Source organism: Pseudorasbora parva, chromosome 9 (genome assembly GCF_024679245.1).
Source record: "Pseudorasbora parva isolate DD20220531a chromosome 9, ASM2467924v1, whole genome shotgun sequence".
NCBI classification, from domain to species: domain Eukaryota; kingdom Metazoa; phylum Chordata; class Actinopteri; order Cypriniformes; family Gobionidae; genus Pseudorasbora; species Pseudorasbora parva.
The window spans coordinates 36,323,602-36,348,355 of NC_090180.1; the positions used below are offsets into that span (position 1 = coordinate 36,323,602).

Consider the following 24,754-nt stretch of genomic DNA (forward strand, 5'->3'; position numbering starts at 1 on the left):
TCATACCAAGCTCAAACTTTTGAACAGTAGTACAGTGCTGGAGACATGGTTAACTTTAATGGTGCTTTTGCAACCTACTTGAAAACCCTCAATTCCCAAATAATGTGAAATTCTTAGAAATTTCCGCATTTTGCTCCATGTAAGAAGTAATTTGTTGAGAACTAAATTAATTTTGATTCTTTTTCTGGACCAGCGAAACCCCAGCATATCCTGTAAGTATGACCTGTTTTTTCCAGCGGTGTTAAGGTTGCATTTTGTCCATCTTTTCTCTCTGTCATGCCTTCCTACCTACCCCCACCTTTATCAATCTCCCTTCCCCTCTCTTTTTGTCATTTACACATGCAGCAGATCAATAAAGCCGGTGTCCAGTACTCTATCATCTTGGTGGTTCAGAGGGCACAGGACAGACAGCCATAAGGCCACATATCCCCCCTTCCTCTGTCCACCTACACAGTCCTAATTAAACAGACCTGGTCCATGGAGACACACTACCGCCCCACACACACACACACACACACACTCACACACAAACACACACACGCATGTGGTGTGAGAGAAATGCTCTCACAACAGGCATCTGTTGAAGCAGGCTGTGCTGTTTTTTTTTCTGTTCAGAACATTCTGGAATAAATAGAAGCCAGTGGTCAGAGTGACGACTGGTAAAATAAGAGATGTTTGGGCACACTGTATTAAGCGCGTGGGTGAGAGAGAGTTTTCCGTAAGACATGTCCTGATGGGTGAGATGTGTTCTGAAGTGACACACAAGCAGATGAATCCAGCGATCGCCCTTGGAGGCTGTCACATCAAAGTGTAACTAGAGACTATGAATACAGCCGGCACAGGATAAATGCGAACCTTACGCCATCACTGCTTTCAATTAGAAGTCAGATATCTGTTTACAACGTACGTGCGGCTACTCACCCCGTTGTGTATGAAGTCTTGTCAGGGGCACGAGACACAACACTTTACTAAATTGAATTGAACCCACGCCTCGTCTGCATCCTAAATCACCAGTTACATAAATATGAAATATTCCCACATGAGAACAGAAAGGAAAATGACTGCATATGAACATTCAGTACTGTGAAGTCTGAGTAATGTCAAGTGTGACAACGATTTCTAGCCAGAGAAAATTCATTTTTCTGTCAACACTAAGTGCGTTTACATGCGCTTAAATGAACAATTCCAGAACGTTTCTTTTAAAATGTCAAGAAAATGCTTTTGTCCGACTGAAATCAAACCATTTTTGTGCAGATGACCAAATAGACCTATAGACAAAGTCGCATGTAACTAACATGTAAAGGTACTTATTGAAATGCTGCATGGTGTAAGATAATCACAGCCAATCGGAACATCTATGGATGTATTATCTTTATTTTGGGCCAATTGGGTTTCACGATGGACAGGCTAGCCAGCGCATCTCCATAGAAATAGAAAGCCTGACAAATAGCAGATAGCTTTAATTGTTTGTAGCTTGATTTCGACAAAGATAAAACAAACATCTCATTCATGCTTTGCAATTTCTTTACTGGAACGAAACAAGCCAATGTGATAAACCACCACAGATCCTGATAGCAGGTTGCTTTTTACCAGAAATGCTTGAACATATGTGACAAGGATGTGTTCCCGTTCATCTAATGTCTATTAAATGCAACTATTTCGCCTGTATTCCCCACTACTCCAATTAGACCAATAAAAACCCCAATTTAATGTCTCTATGCCTTGCTAAACAAGTTTGTATTCTCAACTCAACTATTCAATAAAATACAGAAAACTGTGAACATTTGTTCGTTGCCAGAAAACCTATGAAACAGCATTGGGTTGTAACATTTTGACTGTTTTGTAAGAAGTCTCTTCTGCATCTAAAATTACAATTTTTTACTTTAAAATGTACTTTATTCATGTGATTGAAAAACTGTGAAAGTGTGATATCATTATTAGGATTGTCTGATGAACAGAATGTGCAAAAGAAGAGCATTTATTTGAAATTGAAATTACATTAAAATAACATTACACATGTTACATGTACTCACCATACTGTAAATTAGGCATAATTACATGCAACTAACCCTCACCCAAACCCTAATCCTACAGTAACATAATACCTGTTGTTAATTACTATTACTCAGTACTTAACCCTAATATGTCCTTAGTTTCCTGTTTACACTCAGTGCATTTGGGGTCTATATGACCCCAAAATGTAAAGAGTGATTGTAAAAAAAATATACATTTTTAATATTACATATAATATATTATTTTTTTTGTTCACTTCTCATCTATACAGTAATGCTGTGTTTTTGGATATTCAAAGTACTTTTGTACCTATTTACCACACAAATCCTCATTTATACCATTAGCTTGCGTGTGAAATATCAATTTTTTATGAAAAAAATACTTAAATCATGATCTAAATTAAAATGAATTTGTTTCTGGATATTGATATAGGTGTTAGCTGTACAATTCTGCCATCTGTTGGTCAAAGACAAACTTGAAGGAATTACAATTTAAGAAAGAAATTGTTTTGTCCATAGGGGGCAATAGAGATCCATTCATTTTACTGGATGTGGCCAACTGCTCATATCATAACTTTTGTTATACATTTTGTGAATTTATACATGTATAAACATTATACAAGACATACAAAAATAAATATTCCTTCAAATAGTAGAATTTTGGTAGTTTTTGATAAGTTTTGAAATGTCTGTTTTAACAAAATACCACATAAATCGCCACATAAGAAACACCTAAAGTACAAGACTTAGAATCGGATTGTAGTTGAATATTATTTATTTTAATGAACCAAATGTGGAAAAAAATTATTAACTTTAGAATTTTGAAGATATTAATTTAATAATATATATATAAAAAAACAGCAGCAATATGCATAAATGACCAGGAGTGAAGAATGAACATTGAATAACAATATAATTTTTTGATAATCAAATTCTGAACACTGACCATAAAAGCAATAACTAGCTACAAAAATTATTACATAATTCACATGGTAAAAAAGCAGTTCAGAATGTTGTGAATGAACATGTATCATGAACAAAAATCAGTCCATGCTCTGGCCCTCTTTTGTATGGGAATATATGTTATGGGAACAATTACTTTGCTTTCAAAACAAAGTTGCAGCTCTTAGATCTCAGAGTAAACTTTCTCAAAGTTGAACGGGTCAGTTTCCTTTCATCTCTCCCTTGCTCTCTCTGCGTGTATGTGTGTGTGTGTGTGTGTGTGTGTGTGTGTGTGTGTGTGTGTGTGTGTGTGTGTGTGTGTGTGTGTGTGTGCATGCATTAGGTCTCACTGATTCACTCAGGTACTCACATTTGTTGCTGATTTCATTTGACAAATTCCATAGATGCTCTCTCTCCCTCTCTTTGTCTCTCTCTCTCTCTCTCTCTCTCTCTCTCTCTCTCTCTCTCTCTCTCTCTCTCTCTCTCTCTCTCTCTCTCTCTCTGTGTGTGTGCGCGCGTGCCCATGTGCGCGTGCGCATAGGCGCACGTGCGTAATGCGCCAGTGCGCATGTGGGTGGTGCCTCAGTACGCATGTGCGTGTATGCGTGCACATGTGCGCGGGCGTGCGTGTGTGTGTGTGTGTGTGTGTGTGTGTGTGTGTGTGTGTGTGTGTGTGTGTGTGTGTGTGTGTGTGTGTGTGTGTGTGTGTGTGTGTGTGTGTGTGTGTGTGTGTGTGTGTGTGTGTGTGTGTGTGTGTGTGTGCATTAGGTCTCACCCCTTTTATCTTTGTTCTGCATTTGTGGCTGATTTTATTTGGCTATGGCAGTCATTCCTGTTAGTATGTATGTATGTGTGTGTGTGTGTGTGTGTGTGTGTGTGTGTGTGTGTTTGAGTGAGCATGTCTTTTCTACATTGCATTTTTGCTCTAGTACCAGGCCTTCATTTCTGTGTAGAAATTTTCAGATTTTTTTCTGGAATTATTGATTTTATTTGTCAATTTCTAAAAAAAATGCTTTCAATTGGAGTCACTCCTGTGTGTTTGTTTATGTGTGTTTGTGTGCGTGAGCATGTGTGTGTGCAAGTGATCATGTTCGTTCCACTTTACATTTGTGCTCTAGTACCAGGGCTTCATTGTGGTATGGAAATTTTCAGATTTATTCTGGATTTATATATTTTTTTTGACAAATGAAAAATAAAAAACAAATTTTTTTCGATTTTCCCATTCATTTCAATGTGGGGTCATATTGACCCCAAAGCTCCTGAGTGTGACAAATTTTTTTACATGCCTTTAGAACAACCGAATCAAGCCCAGTTTTTTTGTGCATGTACAGATAGATAACTTAGGAAAAGTCACAAAGTTTTATTCCACTGAGATAAAGGGAACCATTTTTTTTAACTAAAGAAAAGTGCTTTGGGGTCATATAGACCCCAGAGCACAAACTAGGGTTAAATATGTAATTACACTGTAACAATGACACCTTAAACTAAAGTGTAACCGACATTTCTTTACTGTCACATTTGATCAACAGAAAGTAGCCTTGCTGAATCTCAAATCATTACTTTATTTTATAAAGCTGTAGAATTTAGATTTTTTAAATGGTAGTGTGTCATAAAAATCTGACGTTCAATAAATGTGTCTTTTTAAGCCGTTCTAAATATCTCCAATACAAGTTCCAATTACATTTCTTTGCGCCTAGCAAAACAAGTTCATATTATCAAATACCACACAATAATATGCAATAAATAACACCATAAAACTCGATTTAATAAAGTACTGCCGACTTCAAGCGTCTATTTGTCAAATGTCAACAGAATAACAATGAAATGTCCCAAACCTTGCTAAATCTGATTTTCATTACATGACTTTCTCCCCCGTACCGTTAAGCTGTTCCAAATATCTCGCAATATAATTTCCCATTCAATTTCCCTGTGCCTCAAGGCTCAGAAGTCTTCAGGCACTGCATGCAGTGAGAACATCCGATGCAAGCTATGTGCAGGAAAAGTGTAAATATAAGACACAACCATTGAGGTCCAGTGCTTTCTGACAGCCCACAAGCCATTTATCACTGTGTCTAAAGTGTCCACCCCCAACCCAAAACCAGTAATCACACACAGACACACACACAGCCTTGTGGCAGATGTGCGAGCCCACCTCCTGTCCTTTCAAAACCTTAAGCAACACACACACACACACACACACACACACACAAATGCTTCTGGCACTAATCCAGTGGTCCTCTCCAAAGGAGGGACATTGAATGGTTAGGCAAATGGTTGTGTAGCTCTTCACACGGCTAACAGCTGAGCTCTAAGCTCTCCCAGAAGAGCCTCTCCCCACAGAGGAGCTCCAGTCAGCTCTTTCCAGCCCACTGCTCTCAGACAACACACTCAGTGATTAAAGCAGTCCCACTGCCCTCATCGTCCCACACACACACATACACCCTGTGCCCCCGTCCGACACCACTCACAACACACACAATTACACATGTGCAGAGATCACTCACAAAGAGCCAAATCACCAAGGCTTTTTGACATGTGCCATTATGATGATATTTTATACTATGTGGTACAACCACTATTAGGACATGTAAATATCAGTATAAAATATCATGATAAAAAAATATCATGGTACTCTTTCAGCACTGTGGAATATATCATATGGTTTATTTTTGGATGGTACCATAGCATATTTAAGTACTATGGCATATAACAAATTATATATATATATATATATATATATATATATATATATATATATATATATATATATATATATATATATATATATATATATATATATATATATATATATATATATATATATATATATATATATATATATATATATAAATTTTGGTAATTGAAATAAATATGAAATTAAATAGGAATATTAGATTACAACATTAAACTAAGTGAAATAAAATAGTTTAAGATGAAGTACTACAATTACTAAATGACCAAATAAATGAAAATTAAAAATAAATCAATTTTTTTTTTAAAAAAACTGAATTTAGAAGATCATCTCAAATAAATATTTAAAAAATATATATATATATTTTAATATGATAGATAATACTATAACAACACTGGCAGAATGATATTCCTATTTCATGACATTATACCATACACATTTTTTTTTTTTTTTTGTATTACAACTAAGTATATTCTATCCCTTACAGAAAACTATGGTACTAGTTGGCATCAGATGTTAATACTACGGTATTTTGAAATACACCTGGGTACTAAAATTCATGTATCATGGAATTTACATGATACGTTCCAGATACCTTCTTAGTACTTTTTTGTAAGTGATCAAAATAGCATGGCATCATCATAAGGATTTTGACGTGTGCCATGATGTAAATAATTATATAGTAATCTTGGTTACACTTTACTTTAAGGTGTCATTGTTACAGTGCAATTATATTTAAGTACTGAGTAATATTTAGTAACCAGGTGTACTTACTATAGGGTTAAGATAATTTACTGTTATTACTATGTAAGTACAAGTAACATATGTAACAAGGACACTGTAAAATAAAGTGTTACCGCAATCCTATCAGTGACACAGTTTTGACATGGCATTTTAGTATCATGACTTTTTTACAAGCAATGTAAAAAAGTGCTGCGTTATCTGATATCAGTACTGTACCATGACACCGCCACAGTACTTCTTTGTAAGAGATGCCCCACTGCCCTCAACACAAAAACACACACAGTCTGTTCCATCATTCCACCACTGAAAGCACACAGCCACACGCGTGCAAACAGACGCATGCAAAATCCATAAGCCGCGCGTGCACACAAACACGAGGGACACAATGAAAAGCATTCAAATCTGCACCCCGGGCTAAGATTCAGCCAGCGCTGTGGGAGCGCTTCCTCCGAACGCCAAGCCACAGGCAAGAGCAAGACAAACGATAGTTGTGACGCGCAACGTGGGGAGGAGAACATCCAGCCGTCCTCTAATCACCTTATCTGATCGTGCATGGCAGCTGAGAAAACATGAGCCGCGAGTTCAGGTGGAAATACTTCGCTTTCCAACCCACACATGCACTATCCTCAAGAGCGAGACCGGGCGCCGTTCCTACAACCCCATCGCAGCATTTGGGGTCTCAAACCTGTTTCCCGGAGCTCAGAAAGTATTAAACGCATGGAAATCCCAGGTTTAGAAACATCCCGGGCAGCTGTAACATCCAACACAAAGAAAAGACTGTCTCCTTGCTGAGTATCCTTGCCAGGGTGGATCAAACCTCAATTAGAGGATCAAACCTCTATTAGAGGAATAAAATACATCGGGGAATGCCAGAAAGTGGGAGCTAGAAAGAAAGAGTGCACATGAGGTAACCCAAAAAGCCGAAAGCAAGAAGGGAAGGAATTAAAGATCACAGAAGAGTTTCTTCACACAAGTAAACACTTAAACATGCCACATCAAGTTCTTCATTGCACTCAAACACAGAAGCACGCTGCTTACACGGACCCGATTGTGATGGATCTCCCCGGCAGAACTCCCCAGTCGTCCCTCCTCGCACCCGTGAAGGAAAGAATTGCAGAACCCCACTGGAATAAAGGATGAAGGAGCTCCTGTCTTTGTGAGAAGGAGCGCACACTAGTGTCTCTTTTCTCTGTGTCTCCCTGCTGAGGAAGGAGAAAAGAAGCTTCTCCCCAGAGATGTAACCCCCCCACCCCCTCCCTGAGGTTAATCCCTGCCGTGGTAGCCTCCGTCCCACTCCGCACTCCTTTACTCTGTCCTGTGTCGAGGCTCCTGCTCCAAACTCCAGCTTGGTGGCCCGAAAGAGAGGGAAAAGGAAGGAGAGAGAGAAAGGAGGAGGACGAGGAGAGAGAGAGAGGACAGACGGCAGTGCGAGCAGCAGCGTGAGAGCTGCCTCATGATGAAAGGCGATCCGCTGATCTCATCAAGCAGGGACACCAGGCAAACAGAGAGAGGGAGAACACGCCCCTTACCCAACCCCCGACTCATGCATCCTCCTCCCTATGGTCTTTCACACTTTCGGCTCAGCCAATCAACCGAGAGCTTCTCATAAACACACATGCTAAGAGTCTCCAGCCTGTTACTTCCAGTGCTCGGATATCTGTTTTGAAAGAGAACCTGACTCCAGTTTGAGTGGCAACAACATTATGAGGTGGCGTAATATTGCTATTTTTATTATGGCTGACATGAAATATTACATTTTAATATAGCTAAGGAAAAAGTGGCCCTATTCAAGAAAGACTAGTGGACTCCAGAAGAGGTCAGGATAGTCTGTGTGATGTACTTTGTGGTTTTAATCCTGTTCAAATAAAAAAATGGTTTTGCCTTTGTAAAAAAAAAATAGGTAGCAAATTATATAATGTTTTATGGCTAACTAAGAGTAAAACATGTTCAAAATTATACTGCTGGCATGCAATATAACATGAAATGAAAATTAAATTAATTAAAGGGAATAAATCTGAAACTTTTTGTAATCATATACACAGTTATATTTATATCAAAAAAGTTCAATCATGATATAAAAATGGATGGGGTTTTGATATACACTAAATTGCCAAAATTATTGGGACACCCCTCCAAATCATTGAATTCAAGTATTCCAATCACTTCCATGGCCACAGGTGTATAAAATCAAACACCTAGGCATGCAGACTGCTTCTACAAATATTTGTAAAAGAATGGGTCGCTCTAGGAGCTCAGTGAATTCAAGCGTGGTACCGTGATAGGTTGCCACCTGTGCAATTAGTCCATTTGTGAAATTTCCTCACTGCTAAATATTCCACGGTCAACTGTTAGTGGTATTATAACAAAGTGGAAGCAATTGGGAACAACAGCGACTCAGCCATGAAGTGGTAGGCCACGTAAAATCACAGAGCGGGGTCAGCGCATACTGAGGTGCACAGTGCGCAGAAATTACCAACTTTCTGCAGAGTCAATAACTACAGACCTCCAAACTTTGTGTGGCCTTCAGATTAGCTCAAGAACAGTGCATAGAGAACTTCATGGAATGGGTTTCCATGGCTGAGCAGCTGCATTCAAGCCTTAGATCACCAAGTGCAATGCAAACCGTCAGATGTCGTGGTCTAAAGTACGCCGCCACTGGACTCTATAGCAGTGGAGACATGTTCTCTGGAGTGACCAATCACACTTCTCTGTCTGGCAATCCGATGAACGAGTCTGGGATTGGGGGTTGCTATGAGAATGGTACTTGCCTCGCTGCACCTTCCCAAATGTAAAGTTTTGTGCATGAGGGATTATTGTGTGGGGTTATTTTTCAGGGGTTGGGCTTGGCCCCTTAGTTCCACTAAAAGGAGCTCTTAATAATGCTTTAGCTACCAATACATTTTGGACAATTTCATGCTCCCAACTTTGTGGGAACAGTTTGGGGATGGCCCCTTCCTGTTACGACATGACTGCACACCAGTGCACAAAGCTGTCCATAAAGACATGGATGAACAAGTTTGGTGTGGAGGAACTTAACTAGCTTGCACAGAGTTCTGACCTCATCCCGATAAAACACCTTTGGGATGAATTAGAGCGGAGACTGCGAGGCAGCCCTTCTTGTCCCACATCAGTGCCTGACCTCACAAATGCACTTCTAGTAGAATAGTCAAAAATCCCCATAAAAACATTCCTAAACTTTGTGAAAAGCCTTCTCAGAAGAGTTGAAGCTCTTACGGGAACCGACAAACATTCAACTCACTATAGTAAATAAATAAACACACTAAAAGTAAAGGTGGCATCCCCTCACGGACTACTGCTGCACACAGACATACAGTGAGGCAAAAAAATATCAGCCACCAATTGTGCAAGCACTTAAGAAGATGAGAGGGGTCAATAACAAAAGCTTATCTCAATACTTTGTTATATACCCTTTGTTGGCAATGACAAAGGTCAAACATTTTCTGTAAGTCACCACAAGGTTTTTACACACTGTTGCTGGTAGTTTGGCCCATTCCTTCATGCAGATCTTCTCTAGAACAGTGATGTTTTGGGGCTGTTGCTTGGCAACACAGATTTTCAACTCCCTCCAAATATTTTCTATGGGGTTGAGATCTAGGCCACTCCAGGACCTTGAAATGCTTCTTACAAAGCCACTGCTTCGTCGCTTGGGCGGTGTGTTTGGGATCATTGTCATGCTGAAAGACCCAACCATGTTTCATCTTCAATGCCCTTGCTGTTGGAAGAAGGTTTTGGTTTCATTTGACCATATGACATTCTTCCAATCCTCTTCTTGATCATCCAAATGCTTTCTACCAAACTTCCGATGGGCCCAGACATGTACTGGCTTAAGCAGGGGGACATGTCTGGAACTGCAGGATTTGAGTCCCTGGCGGTGTAGTGTTACTGATGGTAGCTTTTGTTAATTTGTTCACAGCTCTCTGCAGATCCTTCACTAGGTCCCCCTGTGTGGTTCTGCAATTTTTTGCTTACCATTGTTTTGATCCTTTTGACCCCACAGGGTGAGATCTTGCGTTGAGCCCCAGATCGAGGGAGATTATCAGTGGTCTTGTATTTCTTCCATTTTCTAATAAATGCTACCACAGTTGATATCTTCACACCAAGCTGCTTACCTGCAGATTCATTCTTCCCAGCCCAGTGCAGGTCTACAATTTTGTTTCTGGTGTCCTTTGACAGGTCTTTGGTCTTGGCCATAGTAGAGTTTGGAGTCTGACTCTTTATGGTTGTGGACAGGTGTCTTTTATACTGATAACGAGTTCAAACAGGTGGCATTAACAAGTGGAGGACAGAGGAGCCTCTTAAAGAATAAGTTACAGGTCTGTGAGAGCCAGAAATTCTGGCTTTTTTTTTTGTAGGTGACCAAATTATTATTTTCCACCATAATTTACAAATAAAATCTTCAAAATTCTTTGGATCCCCCCATTCTGTCTCTCATAGTTGAAGTGTACTTATGATGAAAATGACAGGCCTCTCTCATCTTTTTAAGTGGGAGAACTTGCACAATTGGTGGCTGACTAAATACTTTTTTGCCCCACTGTAACAAAATGTAAATAAAACACAACATAAAATCCAGGCCTGGTCCTCTCTCTTGTCTTTCACTCCTCCATAAGAGATCCGAGTCCAGTGTGTAGTGCAGCTAGCACTTATCATCCAATTACTCACTGGCCTCGCATCGCTCTCTCACAGCTCTCGCTCGACCTGCTCTTCACAAACCAATTATAATCAGTGATGTTGTCTATACTAAATGCGGTGACGTTACATGACAAATCCCTGACAGTAAACTGATGCCTCGTTCTATTTATGACGTACTGACATAAAGGACAAATGATTTGGAATGGTCACTTTGTCACATCCAGTGTAGCTGTTGTAGCTAGGCCTGTAGCAATAATAAATATATCGATATATCGAACACTATATGTACATGACCTCAATATTTTTTTTGTGATGCAATATAACGATCATTATGTTTACATGATAATGAATGTCACCAACATTTTACTCGATTGTGCTGTCATCTTGTATGTTTTCCGTGACAGAGGCGAAAGTGGTTCTTGGGCAGTTCCTTCATACACAGAGCGGTTATCGCCAGGTGAAAAAAAGGAACCATTTGAGGCGTTATAGTGTTCTCCTGACAACTACTGACAGTTTGGAAGAATAAGTCTAAATGGACTCGATCATAAAATAGTGTTAAAATGACAATAATATCGCAATTTTTTCTGAGACGATATTGGGAAAAAAGTAGTTATTGTGACAGGCCTAGTTGCAGGACGGTGCGGTTATAGCTGCAAAGGGTGGGCTAACTCCATATTAAACCCTACAGCTTAAGAATGGGATGTCATTAAAGTTAATGTGCATGTAATGGCAGGCATCCCAAAAACTTTGGCAATATAGTGTATTTCAATGCATTTCAGGATGCACACATCAGGATACATGACTTTTTCCTTACTGTAAATGCCTGTAAAAAAAGAAAAAAAATCCAATACAATAAAACATTTATGAAATAAAAAAATCAATTATAATAAAATACAAAATAAGTAAATCAATAAGTATTTATTTTGTGCTTCCTTAAAAATGTATAAAAAAATGACACAATGTCACAAGTAGTTATTTAGCATAAATTTGCATTTATTAATTTAGCAGATGCTTTTCCCAAAGCATCTTAAAGTTATAGATATGCACTGCTGAGAAAAGAAACTGTTTGACTAACTCTTTGACAACATTTAGGTATCCAGACTTGATCTTTCCCCACTGTGCTACACTAACCCCACATCTCTAGGTCAAACATTTAACAGGCACACTTCTCACTCAAGCTCCAGGTCTTGAATAAACACCATCTCCCGCCGGCCTGCAAGCCCTGTCAAACCCGAAACACACTCAAATCCCTCTGAGACACCCTGAATGTACTCAGTCTTTCAGGGTGACGCGAGTTTCCTGACCATTTCCTCCAAGGCCACAAAAAAAAAAAAAAAAAAAAAAGCACGAAAGGTCTATGGCAGTAAAGAGAGAGTGAGTCGCCTTGTGCAACCCCCTCTCACCTTCTAGCTGAAAACTCAATTAGCCTTTTCAAACATGCTGACCCCCTCTGAGGAAGCTCAGTCTGAAGGAAGTGTGAGCTGCCATGAAAACATAAGCAGTCGTGTAGGATCAACTGCACCAGACATACTTTAGGGCCATTTACCTTTCCTCTAAATATACAAGCCACCTTGTTTAACAAAAACAAAAAAAATATTTTGCCAACTGGAAAAGAACTACTGAATCCCCACAAAAAATGGTAGTGGGTGAAAACTTGCTAGAATTATGCTAGAACCTAGCTAGAACTAGGTCAAGAATGCTAGACCCGAGAATCTAAAATGCTTTGAAGCTAATCTATATGCTAATGTACCCTTAAACGTGCTCTTTTAGCAGATTCACAAAATACACTGTACAGTGTTTCTCTTCCAGGAAATGCAAAAAAAATGTTGACTCATCCTGCACTAACTAATTTTCTCCTATCAAATACTCTCTATAACGAGAAAGACCTTCCCCCTAATAAATGCTTTTCACATCTCCACAGAGATTTGAAATAAAAATATAGAGGTGCAGGTATGACATCACTTTGTAGGCCAAAACAGGGAAGCATGTTAACAATTGAGCACTTCAGTTTCCCTCGTCCCGAAGTCAAAGGGTTTTGGTTAAACGGTTTAAAGGTCCCGTTCATCGCGATTTCATCTTTCAAACTTTAGTGTGTAATGTTGCTGTTGGAGCATAAATAATACCTGTAAAATTATAAAGCTCAAAGTTCAATGCCAAGCGAGATTTTATTTTAGTTTTATTTAACAGCAGTTCCCTTTCAAAGCCTACAGCGAACAGCCGGTTTGGACTACAGCAGGAAGTGCAGGGATGTAATGACTTCACTAGAACAGTTTGTTGACTAACCCTCCGCCCACAAGAACACGCAAAAAAGGGGGCGTGGACTTGTTGCTCTCCCACGTGTAAGAGTGGTTAAAACTCGGTTTCATTGAGCGCTTGCATCGCCCCGTTATGGTAAGAGGCGGGACCTTTCCGGGCAAAGTGCGCTAAGCTGCTGTCCAATCACAACACAGGAAGTGCTGGCCTAATCAGAACTCATTATGTAAGGAGGGACTTCATAGAACAAGGAAATCATCAGGCCGTTTTTAGGACTGTGGAAACAGCGCTGTACAGATAAGTCAATTGTGTGAAAAATACTCATCACGCCGAAAAGGTAAGCTCAGTCCACTTTTACAGCCTCATAATGCTCATACTTGAGCTTTCATAAACTAGTGTAACTCAAACATTTTGAGATAAAAACTGAAAGAGTTGTTGGAAGCTTAGTGATGGTAACGTTGAAATTGGGGGGTCTGTGGTGTAGTCCGTTTATAGCCTACCTTTAGCCTTTTACTTCTGCTGACTACTTTTAGGCTTCAAAACTTATCTTGATGGACAAAATGTATAAGTATCATAAACTTGTGTTGATCACAGAGCTTGTTTTTGGCTTGTCCACCCATTCAAATAAGACACAAAATATGTATCTTTTTTTTCCTGGGGAAAAGGTCACGCATAATAATTGGCCACTGGTCAAGCATGAAAAACTAAAGATTTATAATAAAAAAAAATGAAGAAAAATTCTAAGTTCCGTTGTAATCACAAGTGCCTACACTGCACAATTAATCTTTAATTTACTTAAAGGGGGGGGGTGAAATGCTGTTTCATGCATACTGAGCTTTTTACACTGTTAAAGACTTGGATTCCCATCCTAAACATAGACAAAGTTTCAAAAACTAATGTTGGACGTTTGATGGAGTATTTCTGTGTCAAAAATACTCCTTCCGGTTTCTCACAAGTTTCGGAGAGTTTTTTTCAAGTATTGAAATTGTATGGGCCGTACGGCTCTTCTCCCGGTAGGGTGCGTGCGCGTTTGACTAGAGCGAGAGAGCAAATGCACGCCCATAAACACTCCATGCCACGCTCCATTTTACTCCTATGGCTGACGTCAAGCGACTTCAACGCTTCAGCACAGCATTCCGGGAAGGCAGCGCTGCATTTGAACCGATTTGAACGCAGAAATGACGGGAAGCTTCACAACATTGCTTCAATCACGTCACAAAGTGGACCTCCACCGTTTACTGCTGTCAGGACTTCAACAAATCATCCCAAAGAAGTGTGTTTTTGACGGAGCGGTCCCAGCGATAAAGGTTCGGACCTGCTTTGGAAGCAGGCGGTGAGTAAAACTGCTTCAAATGTCTCTGCTGTTGGCTATCGTCGCGTGAGTAAACATCAGTAAACGACACGATCGCGTGTTTCATCATTCAAATGCGCTAACGGTTACTCCATTGTTGTTAACTCCATTGTTGTTATAACGTTACACTAATCTGACGTGCAAAACCGTTTTGCTTGCTACTGCTAAGATTTAGTCGCATACAATAGTCCATAAACTGAATCATGTCCTCATAAACTGCGAGTAAACACACACAAATGTTGACAGGCCACTAAATACAGTACATACCACAGAGACGGACGTCCTGCTGTTGCTGTTTCTCCTGTTCAATTTATTTCAGCCTCGAATTTGATTCTGGATCATATCTGTATTAGCTGAATCTGATCGATAGCCATGGGTCTCTCCACGCTTGATGACGTCGCCGCTTTGCGCATTCGTCATTCTTTAGCTCCGCCCACACGATATGCCTCCAGGGGCTCGTTTTTTTCCGGAAAGACTCGGTACAGCCTATATTTCTTTTATAAATATAATAAAACTAAAGACTTTTCGGAGATATGAAGGATGCAATACTACTCTATAGGTACTCAAGATTGACATGAGATTGACTGAAACTGAGTGTTTCACCCACCCCTTTAAGGTCTACACTGTCATAATGAGAGGATTTGCGAGCGTGCAGATTTTAAACAGCTTTGATTGGCCATTCCATTCAAAGAAGCAACAGATACGTATGTGATTGGCTACAATGCTCAATGCAGCACATTGTAAATAGAAACCTTTTTATGCTCTCCTGAGCTCAAACACAGATATGCACTGGATCATTTGCTAAAAAAGCGGCAATATACTATTGTTACGGAGAAAACTGGTCCTAGACAAGCAGTTATGCTTTTCCCCTTTAAAAGTAATCAGAAGCAGCAGCAGACAATAGTGTGAATGAGAAAATGCCACGCTGTCTGTCTATGGACAAGGGACGCCTTGCCCCACCTTACACACACTCCATCTATAATGACCTTTGTTTATTGTTCTTTTTATTTTATTTATAACTGGATTTTGTTTTCATGAAACTGTTAGCTGACAATAAATCAAATTTAACCAATCTTAATTGCCAAATTATTTATATCCGATGTATTGCAAAACAATGTCATTTGAGGTCCACCCTATTTCACCAAGGTCCACTCACTTTAAAATTTCTGGCCTCATCCTTGAATTGAACTAGCAAAGAGGGGTTTTATTTGTGAAGTAAAGTGTCACTTCAAATTGCAGTTTCTATCCAAACTCCTACCCATTACTCCAGGTTTATCTTTCATTGTCTTTCTCCTCTCTCTCTTTTGACCAAGCGTTGTGGCCAGCTGTGTAAATTGCCTCCTCGTTTTCTGCTTCAGGGCATTTTAACACTTTTGGGCCAGCATGTGGTGGAGGAAAAGGAAAGATGGGAGGGACTTGTGTTAATCTACTGGACAATGGGGAGACCCCCTTCCACAAAGAGATAATGGCCCAGTGGACCGGGAGGGGGGCTCCATCTGAGTGGTCTTCATATAATAGAGGAGCTTTGGAGCGGGAGGGGGGCCAGGCACACCTCCAGGCGACACACGTGTCACAAACAAAGCTTTGCAATTGTCAGAGCACCATTGCTGGAGGACGGAGAGGTGAGGGGTAGAAAGGAGGAGACTGGAGGGGAGTCAAAAAGCATGCTCATCTGGCAGTTACAAAACCGCCCCAGGACAGATGGCAAACACGCAAGCGAAGAGAATGAGAGAATGAGAATGAAAGAAAGAGTGTGGGTCATGTGGTGACAGATATGATGACACATATTCATAAAGCAGACATTAACAAGCGCACAAGCTTCAGATTACAATTATAGATCACAGGTATAGCACACGCACACACAAACACAGATGGATGGATCCAGGAGGAAGCAACTGTTTCGCCCTGCTCTTTGTGTATGACACAATAGCCGCTTACATCAGTGTGTGGCGGCAAATGGAAAACTCTGCCACCCCCCTCTATTCGGGCACCTGGTGCAAACAGACCAGCTGGATCCACACTGATATCATTCACCGCAAAAAACACACGCACAAAATGATCTGCACACAGAGAACTCAGAACACACACACACATACACACAAATGTTGCTTTCAACAAATGTATATTTGTATATTCATTTATATTTATAAATGAACACTAGCTTTTATAAGATGAATAAATGCTGTAAATGTATCATAAATGTGTTTGTTGTTCGTTCAAGATGCCTAACGCAACAAATTAAACCTTATTGTAATTGTTACCAACTAGCTTAAATACTTTTCTATTTATGTTGCTGACTAAACAGTTAAAACTGATGTCTGTACTTTTTTTTAATCAGTCATACTTCTATTGAACATGGTGTATTCCCTATTGACAACCGAAATCCCCTTGCCACTCATTTAGAAATTATGAATGTCCGCTGACACAACAATATATACAGTAAAATCAATAGTGGTTCACTTAAAAATGTATCAAAATTGGTTCTCCTCCAAAACGGATGGCTAAGTCATCCATATTCTACAATTTAAATGAAGCATACCCCCCCCCCCCTTTTTTTTAATTCAGATGTGAGTGTTGTACCATTACACTTTAGAAAGTCAGCTTTAATGGGGGTTGAGATTTTGATTTATCCCAGAGATCTTAAATCAGTTCACTAAAACAGATTGACTATTTATTTTTACGTATTTTTTTGTGCATTAGTGAGTCGCTTAATCATTCATTAAAGGGTTAGTTCACCAAAAAATTCTAATTCTGTCATTAATTTTTTACCCTCCGTTCATTAGACACCCATAAGACCTCCGATCATCTTTGGAAGACAAATGAAGATAGTTTTGTTTTAAATCCGATGGCTCAGACGGGCCTTCATTGACACCAATGTCATTTCCTCTCTCAAGACCCATAAAAGGCACTAAAGACGTCTTTACAAAGTACATCTCACTACAGTTGTTCTACAATAATTTTATGAAGCAACGAGAATTTTGTGCGTAAAAAAACAAACAAAAAAGAAATAATGACTTGGGCCGATAATTGATGGGCCGGTTTCAAAACAAAGCTTCAAACCGTTATGAATCAGTGAATCGATTTAAACCGCCAAACTGCTGAAATCACGTAACTTTAGTGATCAGAATCATGAATCAATCCACTGATTCATAACGGTTCGAAGCTATGTTTTGAAATCGGTCTATAGAGAAAAGACAACCATTTTAGTCCACTATTAAGAGTTTCAATCCTCACATTATTAACAAGTTATTTTACACATTTGCATTGTAAATAGACACCTTTTATGCTCTCCGTAGCGCAAACACATATGCACTGGATTGTTTGCATAAAGCGCCAATGTACTATTGTTACGGAGAAAACTTCTCCTAGACAAGCAGTTTATGCACAGCTTTTCCCTCTAACTGCAATCAGAAGCCAACACGATCTCATGGTCATGCTTATAAATTGTATGAGTGTGAAATCTCGTGGAATGGATACGCCAAAATGAGTTTTGCCGTGCAAATGATACGCACTTTATGGCGTGCATGTGACACGCTCTTGGGTAGGTTTAGGGTGGTGGGGTGGGTGGTTTGTATGTATAATACGCCATAAAGTGCATATCATATGCACGCGAAAAGCCATGTAGCATCTGCACACCAAAACTCATTTTGGCGTATCCATTCCACAAGATTTTACACTCGTACTATTTATATGCATGACCATGAGATCGTTTTGGCTTCTGATTGCAGTTAGAGGGAAAAGCTGCGCAAACTCGTAGTATTTATACGCATTTTCTTGAGATCGGGCTCCAGAAGCAGCAGCAGACAGTAGTTTGAGTTTGAGAAAATTCCACGCTAGTAAAGTCTATGGACAAGGGAAGCCTTACACACATTCCGTCTATGATGACATTTGTTTATTGTTCTGTTTATTTTATTTTGTTTTCATGAAACTGTTAGCTTACAATAAATCACATTTAACCAATCTTAATGGCCAAATTATTTGTATCTAATATATTGCAAAACAATGTAATTTGATAGTAGGCGTTAAGGTCCACCCTATTTCACCAAGGTCCACTCACTTTAAAATTTCTGGCCTCACCACTGAATTGATCTACCAAAGAGGGGTTTTATTTGCAAAGTAAAGTGTCACTTCAGTTATTGTGCATGTGTAACAAAAATTGTATGAACATGATTCATTCACCTATAAGCTTTAAATCAAAACTACTGATTTGTTCAGAAATGAATCACCACTATTTTATATCAAAGCAAACTTAACGTGAACTGGATCCAAATTGCGCAGCAATGTTCTAATGTGAAAGTCTCCATTTAATGTATATCATACTCCTATATCATACTGGGTCCTCAACCTGAGTGTCTGTGTAGAGAGGTTGTATTTTTTGACTTCCCAGAAAGATACAAGGATAAAGATTTGTCCACAAAAGAGGAGTGTCTGTTGACAAAGAGTGGGCAAAGCATAAAATCTGACCGGATAAACATGCACAACATTTGCAGCCAACAAGCCAACCACCATATAAAACATGTACCTAAAAACAGACTTCAAAAAACACTCTCCAGACAATAAACACAGGACATTCCAAATAAAACTTCTCAGTACACAATCACAGAAACCAATACGACAGACACACTCAAACCACAGACAGCACGCAAACACATGACATCACTTTCCAATTGCGAGAAACAAGCTAACCTAAACTACTCGTGCAAACATTGGTCTAAGAGATCTGGCAACAAGCGGCAGGCAATGTTCCATTTGAAGTCTCTCTTAGTTTCGATCTGAGCGTGATGGTTCTGCAGCTTCTCATCAATGACGTCTGCATGTGCAGAGTACAGCGTCAGCCTATAAATTTGGAAGGGCGCGGAATCAATGGCCTAAGTGGAGGAGAAGTGGCGCAGAGCTTAGATAGAAGGATGGGGGATAAAACAAATGATGCATTTGGCAAGACAGCCTTCCGCCCTGCTAACATCTTTCCATCTCTTTCATCTGTTCCTTATATTTCAGTCTCACTTTAATTTTCCATTTCAGGTTAAGCTTCTTTCCTACATCAGGGTATTCACTTTCCCACATCTGCCACCTGAGATCTCATGCAGTCTTCAAATGATGTCAGAATGATGAGACAAGCACAAATGAACAGTCCAATGGCATATTTATTCAACGTTATCTCACGTGTCTATTTTTACTTATGTTTTTACACACACTGTAACGTACAATATTGACAGCATTAAAATGAAAATTATTTATATATTAACAACACTAAAAACATAAAATATTTACATATCTGTGTGAATGTGTAGCAGCTCCCATGAATGACTAATAAAATCTGGGAATTTCATTCTTTTTTTCTTTTTTTTTGGATTCTATTATATTTAATTGTCATATCCAAATCTTTAGAATCCATATATTTGTGAGTAATTAGCCCTTTTTTTAGCGACCTTCATCTCTAAGCAGCCAGCGACTGTAAACGCCAAAATCAACGCTTGCTTGACTTGTTATGAATTTTAAAAATGTAAATATCGTGCATTCAAGAAGCGTTACGACATGCTTTACAGTGGTGGTATCGAATGCTTATTGGCTCTCGCCTGCTTCATCACAGTTTGCAACATGTCGTGATTTAGTCAATGTACATTTGGGAAAGAAGCCGACTCAACATTTTCAGGGATTAAAATTTTTAAATCTGCTCTGTACCTCATACAAAACTATACCACCAGAGAGAAATGGGACTGAAAAACACAATTGTCAGCTGAACTACTGAAGAGTTTTTAACATTTCCGCAAAAAATTAAAGGTGCACTACGCAACTTTCCGTCCACTAGAGGGCGCCTATTCAAAGCAAAGGCGTAGTTTGCTGACGCCAAGTTTGAGCGTATCTTGGGACGTGGTCTCCACCTCAGAGCCGGTGGAAATTAGGACTCGAGCAGAAATCACGTTCATGCATGCGGTTATTAACGTTACTGTATATGAAGCAGAGCAGGACAGAGTGTTGAGGAGCTGAGCATTACCGCTGGAGCGATAGTTACACACACACGGCTCGCGAGCACCGGGGATTTTATTATGATGGGACATAGTCGCCGGGTTCCTGCAGTATTTCCTCTTTACCGGTCATGAGGTAAAGCAGCTCTGTTTATCATATTGGATACATTTAAGTGTGTTTAAAATTATGTTATGACGTCACTCTGTGCGTTCGCTCGGCGCTGCTGTGACATGTTCACACTGCTAAGAGAAAAGTGCTTCTGCCAAATAAAACCGACGGTAGCGCAGATATGAAGCAATTGACAGGCGACTCCCTCAAACGCTATGCTGACACGTCCCGGGTCCTTGGTTAAAATAGCAATTTTCTCACAATTTACAAATAGATATTGTAAGTACTCAACTGAACAAAATATATAACACTGGCCTAGTGGTTTTAGGATATTCTACTGCAAAAATACTACATAGTGCACATTTAATAAACCATTATTGTGATTGCACTTGTCTGTTTGTTATGCTTTTATTTTTAACAGTACATAATTTTGAGGAATGGTTATGGTAGGTTTAGGGGTAGGTGTAGGATTAATGGTTTATAATATCGTTTTGATCTTATATTGTTACTACAATTGACACATGTCCATTATATTTTATACTTTGATGTTTAGGTTAGGGGATGTTACATTTATACAATGGTGAAAGGGAAATGATACAGATTATTTTTTAAGTTTTTTTTTTCTAAAAACGTAATAATGATTAGTTTAAATATTCCCAATATTCCCAATATTAAATACGCCAATATTCCCATATTTTACATTTTAGCACCTATCCAAACGCACACAAAAATATGTTGTGTCTTTGAAAGTTAAATATTAATACCTACGTATTAATGATGAGACCAGGCTGGTTTATTAGCTGAGGTACACTAACCATTCAGTTTATTTATTTATTTTCTTATAATTCTTCTATTCAGCAAGTCTATGTTAAAACGAGAATGAGAGGCATTGAACAGGTTTTTGAACACACTTAATAACTATGACATTTCATTTGTAAAACGCAATGAATCAATCATCCATATAAAGAACAAAGACTCACTGACAGGCTGAAAGAAAGGGGGTATGTTGTTCGTTCTTGTTCACAACAAGGACAGAAATGGGGGAGAAGGATTATGAATAGGCCTATATAAAATACCTAATGACTTATACGGTTGAAATGATGCGAGGACATAACTGAAACATTAAAGCTAATTTTGCTTTAGTTTTTTTATATATAGCTTGATAAATGCCATGTCCAGCAGTTAATGGAGGGAAGAAAATACAGAAGTGCATTAGTAGATTAGACAAAGGATAAAAATTCTTGTTTCAGTCACAGATATCTTTTATATGTGACTCAGTTGAGTGGATTGCGAGTCACTGAACCTCTTTTTTGGTGACTTTCAGTGTTTAAGCAAGGCACTTTTATTGCTAAAGCATGTTTTAAACAGCCACTGCTGACCAAAGAGCTGTAGAATCTAACAAAACTAGACAGTACATAATACATAAATCAAATTAAGAGAATAAAATACATAAACTGACAAGAAAACATAAATTAATAAGACTACATTGATGTTTCATTAACAAAGTTCGGGAGGAACACGCTCAAATGATCTATCCAATCATCATGTCATTCCAAACAGCTGTCAGTAATCAGTAATATTCAGGTCTACCCAATCAGCAAAATTCAGGGCTCATATAAATACCCATAAAACCAATGTCTTTGGCAGTTTTTCTGCATCCTTCCACCACCCCGTCTTCCTCAGTCTCACCTGGTTATTTTCTTAAACAGAGACGAGGGAGTACTCTAGGTTCGGACCAAATACCGAGCTCTGAGCCCTCTACTCGGACAGCACGCCAAATCAGATTTTTGTGTGAATTTGTGAAATGCCAGATAAAAAAGGATATGTCTTCAGTGAGCTTTTAAATCTAACAACATCGAAATCATTCCACAGAGATGGAGCAGCAACAAAAAAGGCATGATTACCTTTTAACTTCAAACGAGATCTTGACACGGTTTAAAAACTGTTTGAAGACCTTAAGGGCCTAGAAGATTTCCGGTGGAGAAGATGATCTGTAATGTATTGTGGAGCCTGGCTATTTAACCCCATATTCACATACAATAGAACCAAATGTAGCACCGAATTCGACTGGCAACCAGTGAAGTTAAGCTAGAACAGGCAAAATATGTTTGCCACTTTCTAGTTCCAGTAAGAAGCCTAGCATCCGCGTTTTGTACCAATTTGAAGGTGGGATAAAGAGGACTGAGACACACCAAGGTACAGTGATTTACAGTAATCCAGCCTAGAAATAAAATCCAAAATCCTTTACTGAAAAAAACACTTTATGTTTTGCAATGGATCTGAGATGATAAAAGCTGCTCTTCCACTGAATTGATTTGTGTATCGAATTTAAGGCTGTTATCAAAAATCCCTCCCAATTTGTTTTTGCATGAGCATTAATTCACAGATAAAGGACCCAGATGGTTATTTATCTGAATAAAAGAAGCCGGTGGTCCAAAAAGTACAATTTCAGTTTTAGATTCATTCAGTTTTAGAAAATTGGCTGCCAGCCAACCAGCATATTCCTTTTGCAAGTGCATGTCATAACCCTCTGGGGTTCTTCATTTATGGGTCACACTCAGGACCTTCGGGTCTAAAAGGACCCGGAGGTCGGGAATAAAAGAAAAAAAAATTTGAGTAAAATCAATGAAATATATTTTTGTTCAATAATATTTTTTCTTTTCTTTTTTGGTGTTTTGAGATAATTTTATGATTTATAAATAATATTTATGCAATAATTATGACCCATTTTTTCCCATTGAATATAATAGAATTTTTTTTTTTTTTTTCCTTTTTTTATTAAAGCTGTATTTCATTTTAGAGTCAAGCCTAGGCCTCATGAAAGCATTTTTTTTTATTTGATTGGTGCCATCTGGTGGACACAGTGAGCATTTTTATCACGCAATAGCACATTTTTACCACTAGAGTGCATTACAGAACCTGTGTGTGTGTGTGTGTGTGAGTTTTTGTTTGTCTGTTTTGCACTCTTGATGTTTTAGAGATTCACCCCTTCACTGTTGAGTCCTTTTTTTCTGCATCCTGGCTGATTTGTAGATTATATGCACAAAAAAACTCTGTATTTTCATATTTTTGCCAATTTCCCATTCATTTCCTATGGGGGTCTTTTTTGACCCGAAGGCCCCGAGTGTGACTATTTTTTTTACGACCACTTAGACTTTTCCAATCCTGTCCCCAATTTTTTTTTCTGTCCATATACCAAGTACCAATACCCTCACCAAGTTTCGTACCATTCAGATGAAGCTACGATTTTTAACATTTCTTTCAAAAAAAAATTCGGGTCAGAAATGACCGAAGAACCCCAGAGGGTTAATGTTCCAAATGTTTTAAAGGGAGATAAACCCAGGCATTATCTGCATACAATTATAATGAATGTTATGCTCTAAAAATCGAACCTAAAGGGAGCAAATATACAATAGGAAATAAAATAAAAAGCGAGCCCAACATCGATCCCATAGAGAAAGAAAAAATCCCAACCTCCATCGAAAATGTTCTATCAGAAAGATAAGATTTAAACAAGTTCAATGCGGTACGTTGAATTCCACGATTAACCAACCATTCAAGCAAGAGCAGGACAGTGGTCCAGGTTTTTTGCACTGTTTCTTGAATCCACAGCTAACAAAAGATCATTTAACAAAGCTAACTCTGTAATGTAATGTTATGTTAACTTAAAAATACAGACAATTGATGAAAGACAACCTTTTCCAATATGTTGGATAGAAATGGTCATTTTGAAATGTGACGATAGCTATCCAAAATATACGGATCTAAGCTGACCTTTTTTCAAAGTGTATTTACCACTGTATGTTTCAGGATTGATGGAACAGTGCCTTGAGAGTGTTTATTGTTAAAACAAAGGGTTCGATGACACCCGGCACTGCCAAAAGGAGACTCCATTTTATGGAAAACTTCCACAAGAAAGGAAGTAGAAAGAGGCTCAAACTCAATTAAACAGGCTGAACATGGGTCAATAACAGATGAACTCATATCAGATTTGGGTATACAAGATCGAATAGTATTAATTTAACAGACACAAAC

The 24,754-nt window shown here is 38.8% G+C and overlaps 1 protein-coding gene across 3 annotated transcripts in view; it reads right to left on the reverse strand.

Annotated features, from left to right (window-relative positions):
- The window catches only part of spsb4a (splA/ryanodine receptor domain and SOCS box containing 4a), a 105,057-nt gene that overhangs the window by 55,934 nt on the left and 24,369 nt on the right, over nt 1-24,754 (reverse strand). The window contains exon 1 of one of the 3 annotated variants that reach the window (XM_067453266.1): nt 7,435-7,930. The exons of 1 other annotated variant lie outside the window; for it this stretch is intronic. The gene's annotated coding sequence lies outside the window, so the exon portion shown is untranslated. Of the gene's footprint in view, nt 1-7,428; nt 7,931-24,754 lie in introns of those variants that run through there. One more of the 3 variants, XM_067453267.1, reaches the window with a different exon arrangement.